This window comes from Aegilops tauschii, chromosome 7, assembly GCF_002575655.3.
Source record: "Aegilops tauschii subsp. strangulata cultivar AL8/78 chromosome 7, Aet v6.0, whole genome shotgun sequence".
Lineage (NCBI taxonomy): Eukaryota > Viridiplantae > Streptophyta > Magnoliopsida > Poales > Poaceae > Aegilops > Aegilops tauschii.
The window spans coordinates 38,730,235-38,746,683 of NC_053041.3; the positions used below are offsets into that span (position 1 = coordinate 38,730,235).

At 48.1% G+C, this 16,449-nt stretch overlaps 1 long non-coding RNA gene across 1 annotated transcript; it reads left to right on the forward strand.

Moving 5' to 3' along the window:
* Positions 1–653: 653 nt before the first annotated feature.
* Positions 654–1,452, forward strand: LOC120969782 (uncharacterized). Its single transcript, XR_005764151.2, has 2 exons — positions 654–942; positions 1,141–1,452. It is a non-coding gene; the product is annotated as an uncharacterized lncRNA (long non-coding RNA).
* Positions 1,453–16,449: the final 14,997 nt, after the last annotated feature.

The window sequence follows — 16,449 nt, forward strand, 5'->3', positions numbered from 1 at the left end:
GTTCTGTTGAGGCAGAGGATGGCTCGGCCGGAGCTGGAATGGGGCTTCGAGATGAAAATGGGACCATAATTTTCTTGGCGTGTCGTCAACTGCTGAACTGTTCAGATCCTTTTGAGGCCGAAACAAGGGCATGTGAGGAAGGCTTGACGCTGACGATGCAATGGAACGATAAGACGGTCTAACTCGAACTGGACTGCAAGCTCCTGATTGATGCCATTCAAGAGAAGAGTCAAGACCGATCATGCTTCGCTCATTTGATCTCGCTCATTAGAGGTTTGTGTATGGGTAGTATAATTATTTCTCTTGTACAAGTGGATCGATCGCAAAATTGGGCAAGTCACTGTGTCGCAAATTTTGTGAGAACAGAGGGAAGAACTGCTGTTTGGTTTGGTTCGGGACCTGAGAACTTGTCTCCGGTTTATGACCAAGACCTCCTTGTAAACCCTATTGCTTAATATATCCCCTATTACCCGCAATATAAAAGTACTACATTTTTGCGTCGGAGTACTATATTTCTGGTGCGTACCATGTGTAGGTGTGTAGTGCTATCCACCTATAAATGGTAGGTAATAAATTGATTCTCCAGTAGTTACGGGCGCATTAGTGCTATATGACCAGAGGATAAGTTGGAATTCATTAAGTCCCCCCTAATTCCTGCAATAAGTCCTCTATTTATATATTGCTATGATGACGAGAGGATAAATGGGAATTCATTAATGCCCCCTAATTCCTGCGATAAGTCCTCTCTATATATATGATCACCATCATGGCCAATACTGGCATCCATCGACTAGACTAGAAAAACAACACTAGCTGCCTCGAAGAAGAGGAATTGCAAGAACCAATTCACGATGGCACGTCCAAGGAACAACACACATATTTTGTTCTTGGTTGTAGCTCTTCTGTTCATGTCTACCGCCTTCCAGGCCTGTAACGCAGACAGTAAGAACATACATTTCTCCTGTACAATTTTTTTTGAAACAAGGCAAAATTTTTGCTTTTTATATTGATATAGTAGGAGCAAAGGACAACCCGGCCGAAGCCAAAAATTTGCTTCCATCATCTTCTTCTTTATAGATCTGTTCTTTCTTTCTCTTGGTACAAAACTGACCGTTCATCTCTGTTCGTGCCGCTGTGCAGTCGACCCACCCAGCTGGTGCACGCCGGAGGCGGTTTGCCAGGACCCGGTTACGCCGGGAAACAGGGAAACGTGCAAAAGCATCTGCAAAAGTTTTGGCTACAACCCGGAACAAGCCTACTGCAATCCCGATCCCACTCCGAGGTGCTGCTGCATCTATTAAGCGCAAGAAATGATAATGCCACTGGAGTGGCAGATGATGGATGACAAAGCTAGCAAATTCATTTTTATGTGTCTATCTCGTCTCATGTAAAAATCGGAACAGATCATGGTCCAGTCCTGTCCGTGAATAAAGATTAGAAAAGTTTCTTAAATAGCCGTGTTTGCAGATTAATAAGTCAACATCTGGTAAACACAAGGGGACGAAATGTCTTGACTAAAGACGCGAAATTTACTCTTCGGAAGCGCTAGCGATCAGACTACTGATAGCTGGCTTCCCATCAGACTAGTGCTGCATTGTCGGATTGAAATTGCCTGGAATGTCTGATTGGAGATGTGGACCTAGGTAGTTTGCATGTGGTGTACTATTAATTATGATTTGTTTCCGTCAATAACTCCCAGAAAAGCGTGTCAGTGCACTAACTGGTTTTTAAATTTTTACTGCTTCCTCCGTGCTTCAAAATCTGGACTATGTGAAACCGGTGCATGTGGCAAACTGGGTGCATCTGATACATTCTATTGTTCAGTTTTTTTTATAGGAAGCACACCATGTTCTATTAACAGTGGAGGCATATCATGTAAAAAAAACAGTGGAAGCATACCAATTCTTCCAACATTACAAATACATGCTTCCAACATTACAAATACATGCTTCCATCAAACATATTTTTTTAGCATTGTTGCATACTCTTTCAAACTAACTAAATTGGAACTTGTCTTCCAAAGAATCTGGTATCTGCGTCCACATAAAAAGGAAATTGCTTCCAAGGAATTTGGAATTTGCATCCAAAGAAATAGTATTTGCTTGCATAGTTCGGAATCTGAATCGAAAGAATTAAGAATTTCCTTTGTACAACAAATTGATGTTTGCTTCCAGAGATCTATACTGTGCTTGCAAATCATTCTGATACTATTTTCATATACTAGAGAATTGCTTACATACAACCCGAATTCTGAATCGCGCAGCGGCGCTGGATTGCTGTCTTGAGCGCACGCGCTACCGGACAAAAGCCCCACGTACGTTCGTCGCTGAAAAAAACAACGCTACCCATCCACCATCTCTCTCCGAAAAGAACGCCTTATCCTAATCCCCTATCCTCGTCTCAACCCGGTGGTGGCGAAGAACCAGAGGACCACAGCCGCCGGCGGTGTCGTAGCCCGGGGGAGAGGCGACGGACTGGAGGAACCAGGCGAGCCGGTCGGCGGGTAACCGGAGCAGCAGCGCCATCGTCTCCTCCCGTCGTCTTTCTTCTAGCTGGAGCAGGGTCGGCCAGCTGCCGCATCCCCGTCGAGAAAGGGGCCACGGAGCTCACGCCGGAGAGCAGCCTAGTGCTTAGGTAAGGCTGCAGCCGCGCCGTCGTGTGGTCTGCTGACACCAAGGGCTGGTCCATCGCCGGGGCGTGCATCAGCAGTGACGACGACCTAGTCAGACTGTCTCCGTGGTGCGATTTGCCCTCTCCTCAACGCTGGCCTTGCCCGTGAGGGTTTCGACCCAGCCGCTGGGGGTGATTTCTTCCGGGAGGGGGGGGACGCCTGAGACGGAGGGAGGGCAATGGAAACATTGAATCTGTCGTTGGTTAGAGGAGATGGTTCCAGCAGCAGCAGTAGCAGCAGCTCAGGACTGTGTAGATGCAAGCCATCTAACGCTGCTACAATGCTTGTAAGTTTTGTACATTATCATCTCAGATTTCCTGAAAACTATAGGAAGAGTTCTTGCCTCAGTAGTTACTAAATGAACTAGTATAGTTTCACATTTGATCATGTACGAGGCTATGATTATTGACCTCTCAGAATTATCTCTCATCTCTCCCAGTAAACTCAGTAGCGTATTAACATATGAAACTTAGAAGCTATAGGGTTGCAAAAACTATTAGTTTACACTGTATTTGTGTGACCTTTTTGAAATGGCAAGCTTATCAAATCTTGAGGTCAGTACTTCTTGTTCTTGAGCCCAAGTAGCTCCTGCTGCAGCAATGATTTTTGGGGACTAGTCTGTTGGTTTGGATGATTAGGACTGGTGTATGTTGGTTCGCTGCAGTGAGGCTTTTGTTAAGAAGTGGTGTGAGGCTAACCTTCCGCTCGTGTGCTGGTCGGACATTATTCATTTATAGGTGTGTTTGCCTGCTGATTTGAATACACATACAAACTGAGAAGAAATATCTAGGAAGTAGTTCCTGATGCTATGATTGATAAATTGGTTGCTTATTTGATTGAAGGATGCAGAATAGGAGTAACTGAACAATGATATTATTAGGATCAGGAAGTACGCATACACATGGATATTAGCAAGAGGGGTAGCTTACTTTGGTAGCGCACACTCAAGTTTCATGAAATATAGCTAGAACCAAGAAACCATGAGTCCCATGAGTCCCGGTACATCAAAAAATTGCTTGAGACCAACATTACAGTTGCCTGATTTTATCACCCATTAGAAAATATAGTTTTTCCTTTGCCCTTTGTTTCGTTGCAGCACAATTTTCTGCCTGCAATCAAACACACGGTTTGCCTACAAATCATATAATTTTTGCCTCAATCAACTATGTAACTTGCCGACAAAAAACTTATTTCCAAGGACTTATTCTGATTTATTTTTTGGTTGCACTTTTCTTTTAGAATTTAGGTTTTGTTTTACCACAAAACCATCAGCTGCAAAAGCTTTATGTACTTGCCTACATCTCAACAAAATCTTTGTTATGAACTAGTTGCAAATAGTTGCTCAAGTTTTTAGTATGGGTTGCCTGGAATTAAACGGAAGGTTGCTTTAATTTTCACTACATCCATAGGGCCTGGAAACAAGGGAGAGGTGCGGATTTTGTACTCCTCTGAGTGGCTTCTCTTGCGACGACATCACACCTGATATGGGGATTGAAGGGGGTTGGGCAGCATTGGATTCGGAAGGCGACTTTCCTCTATAAGGATAGAGTAGTTACTTGGATTTCATTAAAAGAGATGCATTTTGTGTGTGTACTGCAGTTGCTTAGTTTTGTTGGGGCAGTTGCTCGGATTCATTTTTGAATATTCCTTTTGTAATGCAGTTGCTTGGTTTTCCTAGGACAGTTGCTTCCTCTTTACTAGAACAGTTTTGCATTTTGTGTTTTTTAATCGAGTTGTTGGTTTTTTTGCTAGGCCAGATGAGAATTTGCATGGGGAGGGGGGCAGATAGTTTCCCACAAAGGTTATTCAAGTTTCTCACACGCTTTTTTCTGCCTAAAGTAGTAGATAATCTAAGTAATAATGCTAGGGACAGTTACATGTTTTTGGCAGGATTTCTGTTCCGAGTTGCTTGGATTGTTTGCTTGTAAGTTTTTTAGATTATCATCTCAGATTTGAATACACATACAGACTGAGAAGATACATCTAGAAAGTAGTTCCTGATGGCCCCTAGAACTGATGTGATGATTAATTTGCATGGTTATTTGACCAAAGGGTGCAGAATATGAGTAAACTGACCATGATAGTTTTAGGATCAGAAAGTTGGCATACACGTTGGTATTAGCAAGAGCAGTAGCTTAGTTTGGTAGTGCACACTCAATTTTCAGGAAATATAGCTAGAAAACCAATATGGCTAACACACAAGCTTCTACTCTCGATGTGGGGTTGTTTGCTGGAATGTGTGCACATTTTGCAACCTATGGTATTAGTAGTTGTTGCACATCTGCAAAGAGTTGCTCAAACTCAATCATGGGAAATCCATGTATAAGTGTAGTTTTCTTTAGCTTCTCTTCTCAGTCAAGCTAACAGATAGGTGCTTTTTTGTGAGATGATTGATGGACTAAATTCATAGATAAGTTGTACACGACAACAGTCAATGCACACCATGCCTTATTGAAATTGGAAAGGAACTTTTTAAGATTTCTTGATGGAATAAGCTCTTGTTGATTGGATAGGTTGGTTCAGACAAGTGTTCTTTTTGGCCCAGCTATTCCTGGTTGCATGTGTTAGTTAAGAATTTCCTGCTATTCCTGGTTGCATGTGTTAGTTAAGAATTTCCTGCTATTCCTGGTTGCATGTGTTAGTTAAGAATTTCCCACAACTGCCCACAATCAACCGTACATTTGTCCAAAACCATGTATCCAGTTGCCCACAATCAAACATACACTTGTCTAAAGCCATGTATCCAGTTGCCCAATCCTCATGAACAGTAACATTACCAAGACCATAATTTGGCTAATATGCAAAGGTTTTAAATACCTTTCAAGTTTGTGTCATAGAGATTTGTCAAGAATTTATCTCCTCGGGGTGGGATCCCTTTGGTATGATCGTAAATACTTGGCGAATAATCATACAAGGGGAGCAAGATGGAGTTGGTCATGGGGACGTAACTAAAACCGTGATCCTTCTCCTCCCAGTCGTGCTCCTCCTCCTCCCAGCTACACGGCTATCGCCCCGATCCTCCTCCCGTCAACGCGCTCCGTGCGAAGCACACCTCCGCCCCCACCTCCACCCTAAAGTAGATGCTAGGGGAGTTGCTTGATTTTTCTAGGACAATTGCTTGGTTTTTCTAGGGCAGTTGCTTTTTTTCTAGAACAGTTTTGCATTTTGTGTCCTTTTGTAGTTGAGTTTGGATTTTTGCTATAACAGATGAGAAGTTACATGGGGGAGGGGGGAGGGGGGGGGTAAGATAGTTGTCCACAAAGGTTATTCAACTTGCTCATATGTTTTTTTGCCTAAAATAGACAATCTAATCAGTAGTGCCATGGACATTTGCTTGTTTATGCTCAAAAAGTTTCCCAGTTTTTTGGTTTCTTTGTAATTGAGTTGCTTTGATCTTCTGTTACAACATATGAGAAGGTAGATGAGAGGGGGGGGGAGTAGATCGAATATTTGTCCATAAAAGGCTATTCAAGTTGCTCATATATTTTTTCCTCTGCCTAAAGTAGATGCTAGGGGAGTTGCTTGGTTTTGCTAGTACAATTGCTTGGTTTTGCTAGGGCAGTTGCTTGTTTTCTTTTGCTAGAACAATTTTGCATTTTTGTGGTTTATATTGAGTTACAATAAAAAGGGCCGCTCAACCTGATGCTTCACAAGGCGAAATGGTGGATCAACAGGAGGTACCCGTGGTTTTTTTTAAAAAAAATTAATGAAACGATGAAGATGAAGAAGGAGGGCAGCCGAAACGGGCAAAGAGAGGTGGATAGGAAGTAATTCTAAAAAATACTGTATTAGTTGCATCACACGATAGAGGGAGTTACTCCTATTCTAAAAAATACATTATTAGTAGATTAAGTTGCATCGGAATATATATGGAGCTGATCAGTTCACATCAACAGATGCATAAAAATGCATGGAACACATTTTTGTTTTTTTAATAGTTGCCCATGAATCACACTATAGTTGCCTATGTTAGAGAATATATATGCATTAGTGCCACCAATATATGTTGCCTCTACTTGTTGTTTTTGTGGTTCTTTTTCTTCACAAGGGTTGCCTGATATTACTGCAATGAGCTTATGGGGCACCAACCCCTCTTTTAATGCATGACACTAGTTGCTTCAAATTTTACAAGAGTTGTCTGAAATTATAGCAAAGTTGCTGCATGTTTTTTACTTTTGCATAGGGGATGCATGCTATTTTTTACTCCAAGGAACTCATATGGGGCAGTAGACCTTTTTTACATGCCTGATAGTAGTTGGACTCATTGGATGGTTAAAAGTGTTAGAGAGGTTGATTCCGATATTTTGGGGCATTTTGGTGATCCACGTTGGAGTTGTGGTAGGCGATTTAGAGGTGAAGTTAGTCAATTGATAATCATGGTAACCAACTTATAAGGATCCTCCATTTGATAGGTAGTCATACTAGGGGGAAAAGGAGTTGCTTTTATATAGGATTAAAGTTGCCTCTGTAGCACACAAAGTTGCTCGGAAAGAAAAGTTGGTCGAAACCTACTCATATGGGATCTAGTTTTGAAGAACTCGTCACCAGAAACCCAACGGTGAAAACGGGGACGTGGCTCCCGGGCGCTCGTGCGCTCGTACGCGGGAGCGAGAGCTCTACCATATAAGAAAAGATCACCCCGTGTGCCAGCGGGAAGAACCAAAAAAGGAAGCTGAATGCACGCGCATAACTATTCTACCTGTATTTATTAGGGGATCAAAAACTTTAAAAACTTGTAACTTTTGATTAGAATGTCAAAATTGAAATCCGTTTTCACCATTGGTTTTCTCGCGATGAGTTCTTCAAAAATAGATCACATATGAGTAGGTTTCGACGAACTTTTTTTTCGAGCAACTTTGCGTGCTATAGAGGCAATTTTAGTGCTATAGAAAAGCAACTCCTTTTTCCCCTAGTATGACTACCTATCAACGGAGGATCCTTGTAAGTTGGTTACCATGACTATCAATTGTCTAGCTTCACCTCTAAATTGCCTACCATAAGGACAACTGCAACGTGGATGACCATCCTCCTTGTAAATTGGTTACCATGACTATCAATTGTCTAGCCTTACCCCTAAATCGCCTACCATAAGGACAACTGCAACGTGGATGACCAATACGCCCCAAATATCGGAATCGGCCTCTCTAGACACTTTTAACCATTCAATGAGTTCAACTCTTGCAGTAAAAACTAGCATGCATCCCCTATGCAAAAGTAAAAAACATTAAGCAACTTTGCTATGATTTTAGAGAACTCTTGTAAAATCTGAAGCAACTAGTGTCATGCATTAAAAGAGGGGTTGTTGCCCCATAAGCTCCTTGCAGTAATATCAGACATCCCTTGTGCAAAAAAAAGAACCACAAAAACAACAAGTCACTACAAAATAAAGACACATCCGTGACATTTTGGGCCCAACGAAATTTTTTTCTGTCATACATATGACACTTCTATGACGATAATTGTGACAAAACCCGGTATCATCATAGATGTGGTGGGCTCCTACTTCTATGACAAAAAATCATGACAGAAAATGGGCTTTTCGTCCTGGGCGGGCCGGAGACGCAGCTGCATGACATTCTTTGGGCCGTCCATGACGGAAAAAACCATGGTAGAAGCGAGGGGGAGGAAAATTTCGGGGAGTTCCCGGTTCCGGTGGGAGGTCGGGGGCCGAGTGATGCGCGTTTCTCTCGTACACGTATGCGCGTGTGTGCGAGGCGTTGGCTCTAACTGAACCCGAGCGAGGCGTTGGGCTCTAACTGAACCCGAGTGATTGCACTGCAGGCTACGCGTTACTGAACCCGAGCGATCGATCGATGGCTGTTAACTGAACCCGATCGAGCGATTCCTTCGCTACTCCTACTAACTGAAGCCGATCGATTGGATGAACAGTGAGCGCTGCGCGGGGGGGGGGGGGGGGGGTGGATGAACAGTGAGCGGTGGCGGCGTTGCCTCTGGATGAACATGACCCAGTGGTGTGGTGGAGGGCTGGATGAACAGTAGACGGTGGAGGGGTGCCCGTCGAGGGGTGGTTGAACAGGACCCCGTGGTGTGGAGGGCTGGATGAACAGTAGACAGTGGAGGGGTGCCCGTGGAGGGGTGGTTTAACAGTAGCCGGTGGAGTAGCGCGCGGTGGAGGCTGGATGAACAGGAGCCCGTGGAGGCTGGAGGAGGTCGACGGTAGCCCGCGGAGGCTGGAGGAGGTCGACGGTGAGATGAACAGTATCCCGTGGAGTCCTGTTTTGCGGTACGCCACACCCCTCCCGATCAACAGGACCCCCATTTCGACCGTAGGAGGTCCGTTTCCTCCGTTTTGCGATACGCCAGACCCCTCCCGATCAACAGGACCCCGTTCCGAACGTAGGAGGTCCGTTTCCTCCGTTGTGCGGTACGCCAGGCCTCGTTTCCATCGCCTGTTCCGTCCAAGCCCTCCCGATTAACACGACCACGCATTCCGTTCCGACCCAGCCGGTCGGCTTCCATGCGTTCCGTTGCCTCCCGATGAACACGACGCATTCCGTTGCCTCCCCATGAACACGACGCATTCCGTTGCCTCCCCATGAACACGACGACGACGCTGTTTCCCTGTTATGACCCAGCCATGTACAGGAGCCCTGGCCGTACGTATGCGCGAGTAGGCGTTCGAGACCCCGCCCGTATGTACATATACGTGGCCGTATTTTCTTTCTTGCACCCTGGCCGCTGTACGTACGTGTACATGCTACGTGCGCGCCTCTACTATGACACGTACGCGCCTCTACTACGACACGTGCGCGCCTCTACATCCACCAGTATATATGTACGTACACGTTCGCGACCAGAATGACAACGCTACGTACGCTTCGACGAGGTGGGTCCCGACTGTCAGGCACTTCCTTGCATGCGAAGATGTAGCTGGTGGGACCCAGCAGTCAGGGGGGCGAAGCGTTTTTTTTTGCCCGGACGCATTTCCTTGCGTGCGAAGATGTAGCTGGTGGGTCCCAGTAGTCTGGGGGAAACGTTTTTTTCACGAAATACAGTGGCCCGTCCGGTGGGTCCCAGCTGTCAGGTGGAGGAATCATTATTTTCCGCGTAATAAGGAGGCACTTCCTTGCTGCGGCCGTGGACCCAGCTGTCAGCCTCTCCACGTACAGTCCACGTCCGATGGAAGTCGTTCCTTAACCACGTTGACCACGCCGCGCCGAGAGCACCAGGGCAGTGGACGACGGCGAGGCCTAGGAAGGGGACGACGGGGAGCCGGGGAAGACGTGGGAGTGGAAGCCCACGCGGAGAGGAGTATGAGGGTTCACTGGTTCGGCTGCGGTGTGAGGCTGCCGTCGCCGCAGGGCCTGGCCAGCGGTGGGAATAGTAGGGGGCGGTGAGGCCTCCGCGGCAGCACAGCCGGCCACGGGAGACAGGACCATGCGGCACGACCGGCGCTGCTTTGGGCGGCTGGAGCAAGAAGACCAGAGGTTGAAGAAGCACTACAGTCGTTGGATGGACATCGTATGGTCACTGGAGCTAGAATCGTTCATATTGACTAAAGATGACAAAGGCCCCCGTCCCAGTCAACTTAGTAGGCCCACAAGTTAGCGTCCCACCATGGTGGGTCCCAGCTAGCAGGGGGAGTATTCATTTTTTTGTGCGTAATAAGGAGGCACTTCCGGTGGGTCCGAGCTGACAGCGGGGGGAACGTTTTTTTCGCAAAATACGCTGGCCCGTCCGGTGGGTCCCTGCAGTGAGGGGGGAAACGTTTTTTTTCGCGAAATAAGGTGGCCCGTCCGGTGGGTCCCTGCTGTCAGGTGGAGGAATAATTATTTTGCGCGTAATAAGGAGACACTTCCTTGCGGCCGCCTGGACCCAGCTGTCAGCCTCTCCACGTACAGTACTCTTCCGATGGAAGTTGGTCGTTGACCACGTTGACCACGCCGCGCCGAGAGCACCAGGGCGGTGGTCTGGACGACGGCGAGGCCTAGGAAGGGGACGACGCGGAGCCGGGGAAGACGCAGCAGTGGAAGCCCGCGCGGAGAGGAGTACGAGGGTTCACTGGTTCGGCTGCGGTGTGAGGCTGCCGTCGCCGCAGAATAACAGGGGGTGTGGGTGAGTGGAGGGATGGCCTGGCCAGCGGTGGGAGTAGTTGGGGGCGGTGAGGCCTCCGCGGCAGCACAGCCGGCCACGGGAGGCAGGAGCAGGCGGCACGACCGACACTGCTTTGGGCGGCTAGAGCAAGAAGACCAGAGGTTGAAGAAGCACGACGGCCGTTGGATGGACATCGTACGGTCACTGCAGCTAGAATCGTTTATATTGACTAGGTTGACAAAGCCCTTGGTACGTCAACTTAGTAGGCCCACAAGTCAGCTTCTGAAATGGTGCACCCCAGATGTCAGGGGGAGGAATCATTTTTTGGGCGGGTGAAGCTAGCACTACTAGGAAAAGGCCTACTAGTGGCGCACCAGTTTTGCCTACTAATGGCGCACTACTGGTGCGCCACTAGTACCATGCAACTAGTATTAAATACTAATGGCGCACCACTGGTGCGCCATTAGTATCTGGTATACTAATGGCGCATCACGCCTTGCGCCATTAGTATAGACCAACATGCGCCATTAGTGTGCCTCCCAGGGGGCGATATTTACACATGTGCTTTGCCATACTAATGGCGCACTGCGGGGTGATGCGCCATTAGTATCCTTTGGCATACTAATGGCGCACGTTGGGGTGATGCGCCATTAGTATGTATATTAGGGATTTTTTTTCTTTTCTGATATTTGCACAGATTACAAAATATATTATTGGACAGAATATAGACAGCACCACACAGCAACAGCAGATTCATCGAATAATAGAAGATTAGTCTCTGAATACAATTCATCATATTAGTCTCCGAATTCAAAAGATAGAACATTAAAAGTCTCGAGACCGCGAGTAGCGAGTTTGTCTTCACATTACAAGTCGATATCGATCATCTAAATTACCATCACATAGAAGAGAGCTACGGTCATCACGATGAGCATCATGGCGATGAAACTGGTCTTCATCCGGTTCCTCCAACGCTCCCTCATCTCTCCCGCTAGATAGCGCGCATATCTAGATTCCGCCTCCGCCCTAGTGGTGTACCCTTTGTAACTGTTACCGCTAAAACGGTGAACCTGTCTCCGACACTCCTCCCAGTCGTCATAGACTCCGGGAACCTTACCCTTGTACACAACATACGACGGCATCTATATGCACTAGCCAAACAACAGACAATACATAAGTAATATATAAGTATGCAACAAAAGGATCGGAAGAGAAAAGCAAGACATTAATAGCACGATTCATGGTCCTACTAATAAATAGCATCGATTACATCTAAGTTGAACGACTGTCCAAACCAAAGAGACGTACAAGTTCATTAAAGTTTAATTACAACATGAGCTAATTGATGTTTCAGAACTACACATAGCATCACTACTTTCGACTCGACTCATGGGACCAGAGCGTGGATGAAGCCGCCGTCTGTCGTGATGGTCATGAAGTCGCGGGTGTTGTCAGCCTGCATTTGTAGCGTTGTGTCTATCTCACTGTTGGACGGTTGATATTTGAGGTAGAACTGCCCCGAGGTACGAAGGACATCTTGATGGATGATTTCTGCCAACTCCGACTGGATGCGAAAGAATTCTTGTCGGATGTCCGCGTCCTGGATTGCCGCCAAGCTTGCGGCCCAATCTTTGAGATTATTTGGTAGCAGAAGGTGATTATGGTCCCGTACGATCGCCCGCATGTGATGGAGGGCGTAGTAGGCATCCTTCTGACCGCCAGGCGGCTGCTTGACGCAGGGGAACGTCGTATTGTGGGTGAACACGTGCCTGCCGTACCTACGAGCTGGCCTCCTAAAGGTGCCTCCAGATGCGGCGTAGCCGGGGAGAGCATCATCAAGAACTTTCTTGATATTTGTGTAGTCTATCTTGGAGTCACGGTCCGGGTCGAAATACGTGGCCATGGAATATTTCGGGCTTAAGAGGATGAGTGTGCAATGTGTGTCACTGCACAGAACACGGAATGTTAGAAAAAAAAGAACGATCGAAATCTAAGAAATCATATGTTACGGGGCGGTTAGGGGATGACTTACTCGGGAAAGTAAGGCACGAGGAAGTTATCCTTATCTGGGTTTGCCAGAATGACGCCTTCGAGGTCCCCAGCGCTGCCCAAGATCTTGGCACGCATGTAGAAGGGGGCGACTATCACAATGTCCGGGGTCTTGTCTCTAATGATCCGCATCTCCATACTCAGCGAAAACAGCCGAACGAAGGTGTAGTGCAGCAGATGAAGGTTAAACATAGCAAAGATGTCACCAAACCGCAGGACGATCGTACCCCCGACGGCGCTATCCACAAAGCCCTTGCCCTCTGGCACCTTGGCCACGAAAACCGGGTATGCCACATCATTCTCTCTGAGACGCCGCTTCTCCAAAGAAAGAACACTGTCATGCAGACTCCGCATAGCACCGGTTGCAGCATTGAGCATATTTGTCGGTAGCATCGCCCTACCCGCCAGATGCACCCTCCTCGAGATATCCTTAGTTGAAGGTGGCCCGTCCTGAGCACGGATCGTACTCGGTGCCGGCTGGCTCGCACAGGCGCCTTTGTTAGTCTTTCGTTTCCGTCCCTTCTTCCTGATCTGCTATAATGGGATCGAGTTCTGCTCACAGACCGCCTTCTTGAGCGTGTTGGGGCTGATAATATTTCGCACCTCAGCTATCTGAGGCTCGGTGAAGGCGGCAGCTGGAGGCGTCTCCTGAGAACTGAACACCAGACGACGCATGTTCCAATTGGGTTTCTCCGCCGTACCAGCTAGATCGCGGTCATCTTTTTCAGGGTTGGGTTCTTGAGAAGGAGGCCCGCAGAACTCGTCACCGTACCCATGTTCGGCAAAGTACTTATCGACGTTCGAAAATGTACCATCGTCGTTGTCGTCGTCGTCCGGATCCTGTGCCATATGCATGTCCGGATCCTGTGCCATAGGGATGTCCGGCATGTCCGGTAGCGTTGCGGCGTTCTTGCCATGGCTTGGCGCTGGCACGACTGGCGGTCTTGTCTATGGGGTGGTGTCCCCCGCCCCCAAACGAATCTGGCTCTTCGGCCAAAGCAGGGGCCAGCTTACGCAGGCGCTGAGGGTCATCACATCATATTCGTCGGCCCCAGCAGGTCGAATCGGAGGTAACAACTCGTCGCAGCCTGGCAGCACCCGAACCAGTTCAACCCTATACAAGGTGGGTGGCATCGGATTACCGTGGAACACGCGGTTGCCCGGTTGAAGGATTCTACCCTTGGCGACATCGACCAACTCGCCGCCCACGAAGTGCAGGAGAGTGCAAGGAACATCGGTGGCGCCCTGCGAAAACATGTAGGGCGTCAGGGATGCCCAGTCAAAGGCAAGGAGATGAAGTCATCGGCCGAGAGGCTTAGTTACTGTGATGCCGTCGAGCTCGGCTAATGTCGGGGCACCGCCAACGGCGGGCGTGCAACTGACGGAGGGGCCGCTTGCTGGCCAGGTGCCGGCCAGCGTACACCCGGGTGCATTAAGCTCCAATGCCCGTGCCGGCGCCGGAGACACGAATACCGCCTCCGCCGGAGACACCAATGGCGCCGTCTGCGCGTTATGCGAGTTGCTGGCCGTGAAGCTGGGAACCGGGGGAGGCCCCTGTTGGCCGCCCGCAATCCACGTCGTCAGCCCCTGAATCAAGGTAGGCAGAATCGCGGTGAGTGTCGTTCCCAGTTGTTGTTGCACTTGCTCTTGGACAATCTCCGGAATCCACGCCACTTGTGCCTTGATTTCTTGAACCTCGCGCGACTGGCTTTCTGAGCTGGTCTTTTTCTCCTTTCGCCCACCAGCGGTATAGTATGACGACCATTTTGTGGACAAGCCGTTGCCGGCCACACGACCAGCTGACGACGGCTTACTGAGCTTATCCTTGTTTTTCATTACGTTCAACGCCCTATTTAAAGGGGTGTCAAAAGGGGAGCTCTGAGACGACACCGCGCTACTGCTTTCAGCCTCCTGCGGAAGGAATGTGAACCATTTAGAAATTTGGCTTCATTAATTAGAATGCAACCATATGGAGCTAATTACGCGGGGGTGTATTCCTTACCAGAACAAGCTCAAGCGCCCTGGTCTTCGGATCCGTGGTAAGCTCCTTTGTTACCGGGCCCTAACAAAGTTCCTGGTCTGCTTGTCACGGAATTTCTTGAAGTGGGGCGGTAGGCCTTGCTCGGCACGCTCCGCGTCCTCCTTGTCCCATATAGGCTCCGCCACTCTGTAACCGCCGGGACCGAGTTGGTGGACCCCTAAGTTCAACTGCCGCATTTCTTTCCCCCACTGACTTGATTCGGAGGTTGCGCTGCTCTCGCACTTGATCTTGAACTCCTTGTAGTCATCTTCGCTCAGCAAAGGATATTTCGCCTTGATCTTCTCATAACTATCACCTTTTTCAATCATTGCCTTCACCGTGCTTCTCCATGTAGACAGGGTCGTGCTCATCCTCGTGAGGGAGGCACTGTTCACATTATTCCCTGAGAGGCGTGTGTTTGCAAACTCAGCGGGGAACTTGTATCGTTCGTGCAGCTTCGTGAAGAGGAGGCTGCGCAAAATTCCCTTGGTCCTTATGCCTTAGGTTCTCGGTGTTGATCGAGACGGTGCTCCGGAGAATGCACCCGAGCTGAACCGAGTACCCCTTGACTACTTGTTTGGGCGCCGTTGGATGCCCGTCGGAGTTCACTTCAGTAAATTCCTCCTTGACGGTGCCGAGCACGCTCGGGCGCCGGTCCTTCCGTTGCCTCTTCAGTGGTGGCATCCTCGGCGGCACCATCAGTGTTGTCATCCCCGACGCCACTAGGGGTTTTGTAGCTATGATCGGTGTCTTCCGCGGCGTCGTCCTCATAGCGGTGAGGTTCTTCCTCCAGCTCCTATGACAGGTCCCAGAATTGCTTGCCGCCCGAACCGCCGGCCTCATCGTTGTGGGCCATGTTTCGCTCTAAATAGGAAAAAAGTTTGGTCAAAAAGTTGGTTATTGTCAAGGAACAAGATCTCTAAGTTGACCAAATAACCTAATTCTCGAGGAATGTCGCCAAAAAGTTGGTTCTTGTCAAGGAACAATTGAGAGATGTTTGTGATATTGCCTAGGTCTTTTGGGATGGAACCTGTTAGTGTGTTGTTGCTAGGTGTTGTGGGATGGAACCAGTAGCTTCCTTCCAACCCACAAAAGACAAAGGAAAAGGGGTGAAAAGGGGGAGATGGTTAGCTTTGATGAGCAGGCAGCATCTTCCTAACCCCCTTCTTCTTGTCTCCTTTCACTATCTCTCTCACACACATGGCAAGCAAGGGTGTCTGAGTGTGTGAAAAAATACTAAACTAATCCAACCACTAAAGCACTAGATCACTACTATTGGTTGATGTCAAGATACATGCTGATTAATTTTTGTTTCGGTTGAGAATCGGGCACCTTCTAGGACAAGAAAATTGGGCATGACCTTTGCTAATTTTCTTGACCTAGGAGGGCCCCAATCTCAACCGAAACGGAAATTAATCAACATTTCAGGAGAAAGGGGTAACGAAGTTATGGGGCAAATGTGCCAGGCACCACAATGTGATCACAGAAACAAAGCAGCACCACTGGTGTTGGATTCACAGTGTAAATGATGGATGAAAAGGCCACAGACCATATGGTCCTCTGCTTTCATATGGACAAAATAAAAGTTCACATGAATGGCTACTTGATTGAATGGTGCCAGGTAAACAGCAAAGTCCACTAGCAGATCCAAGAT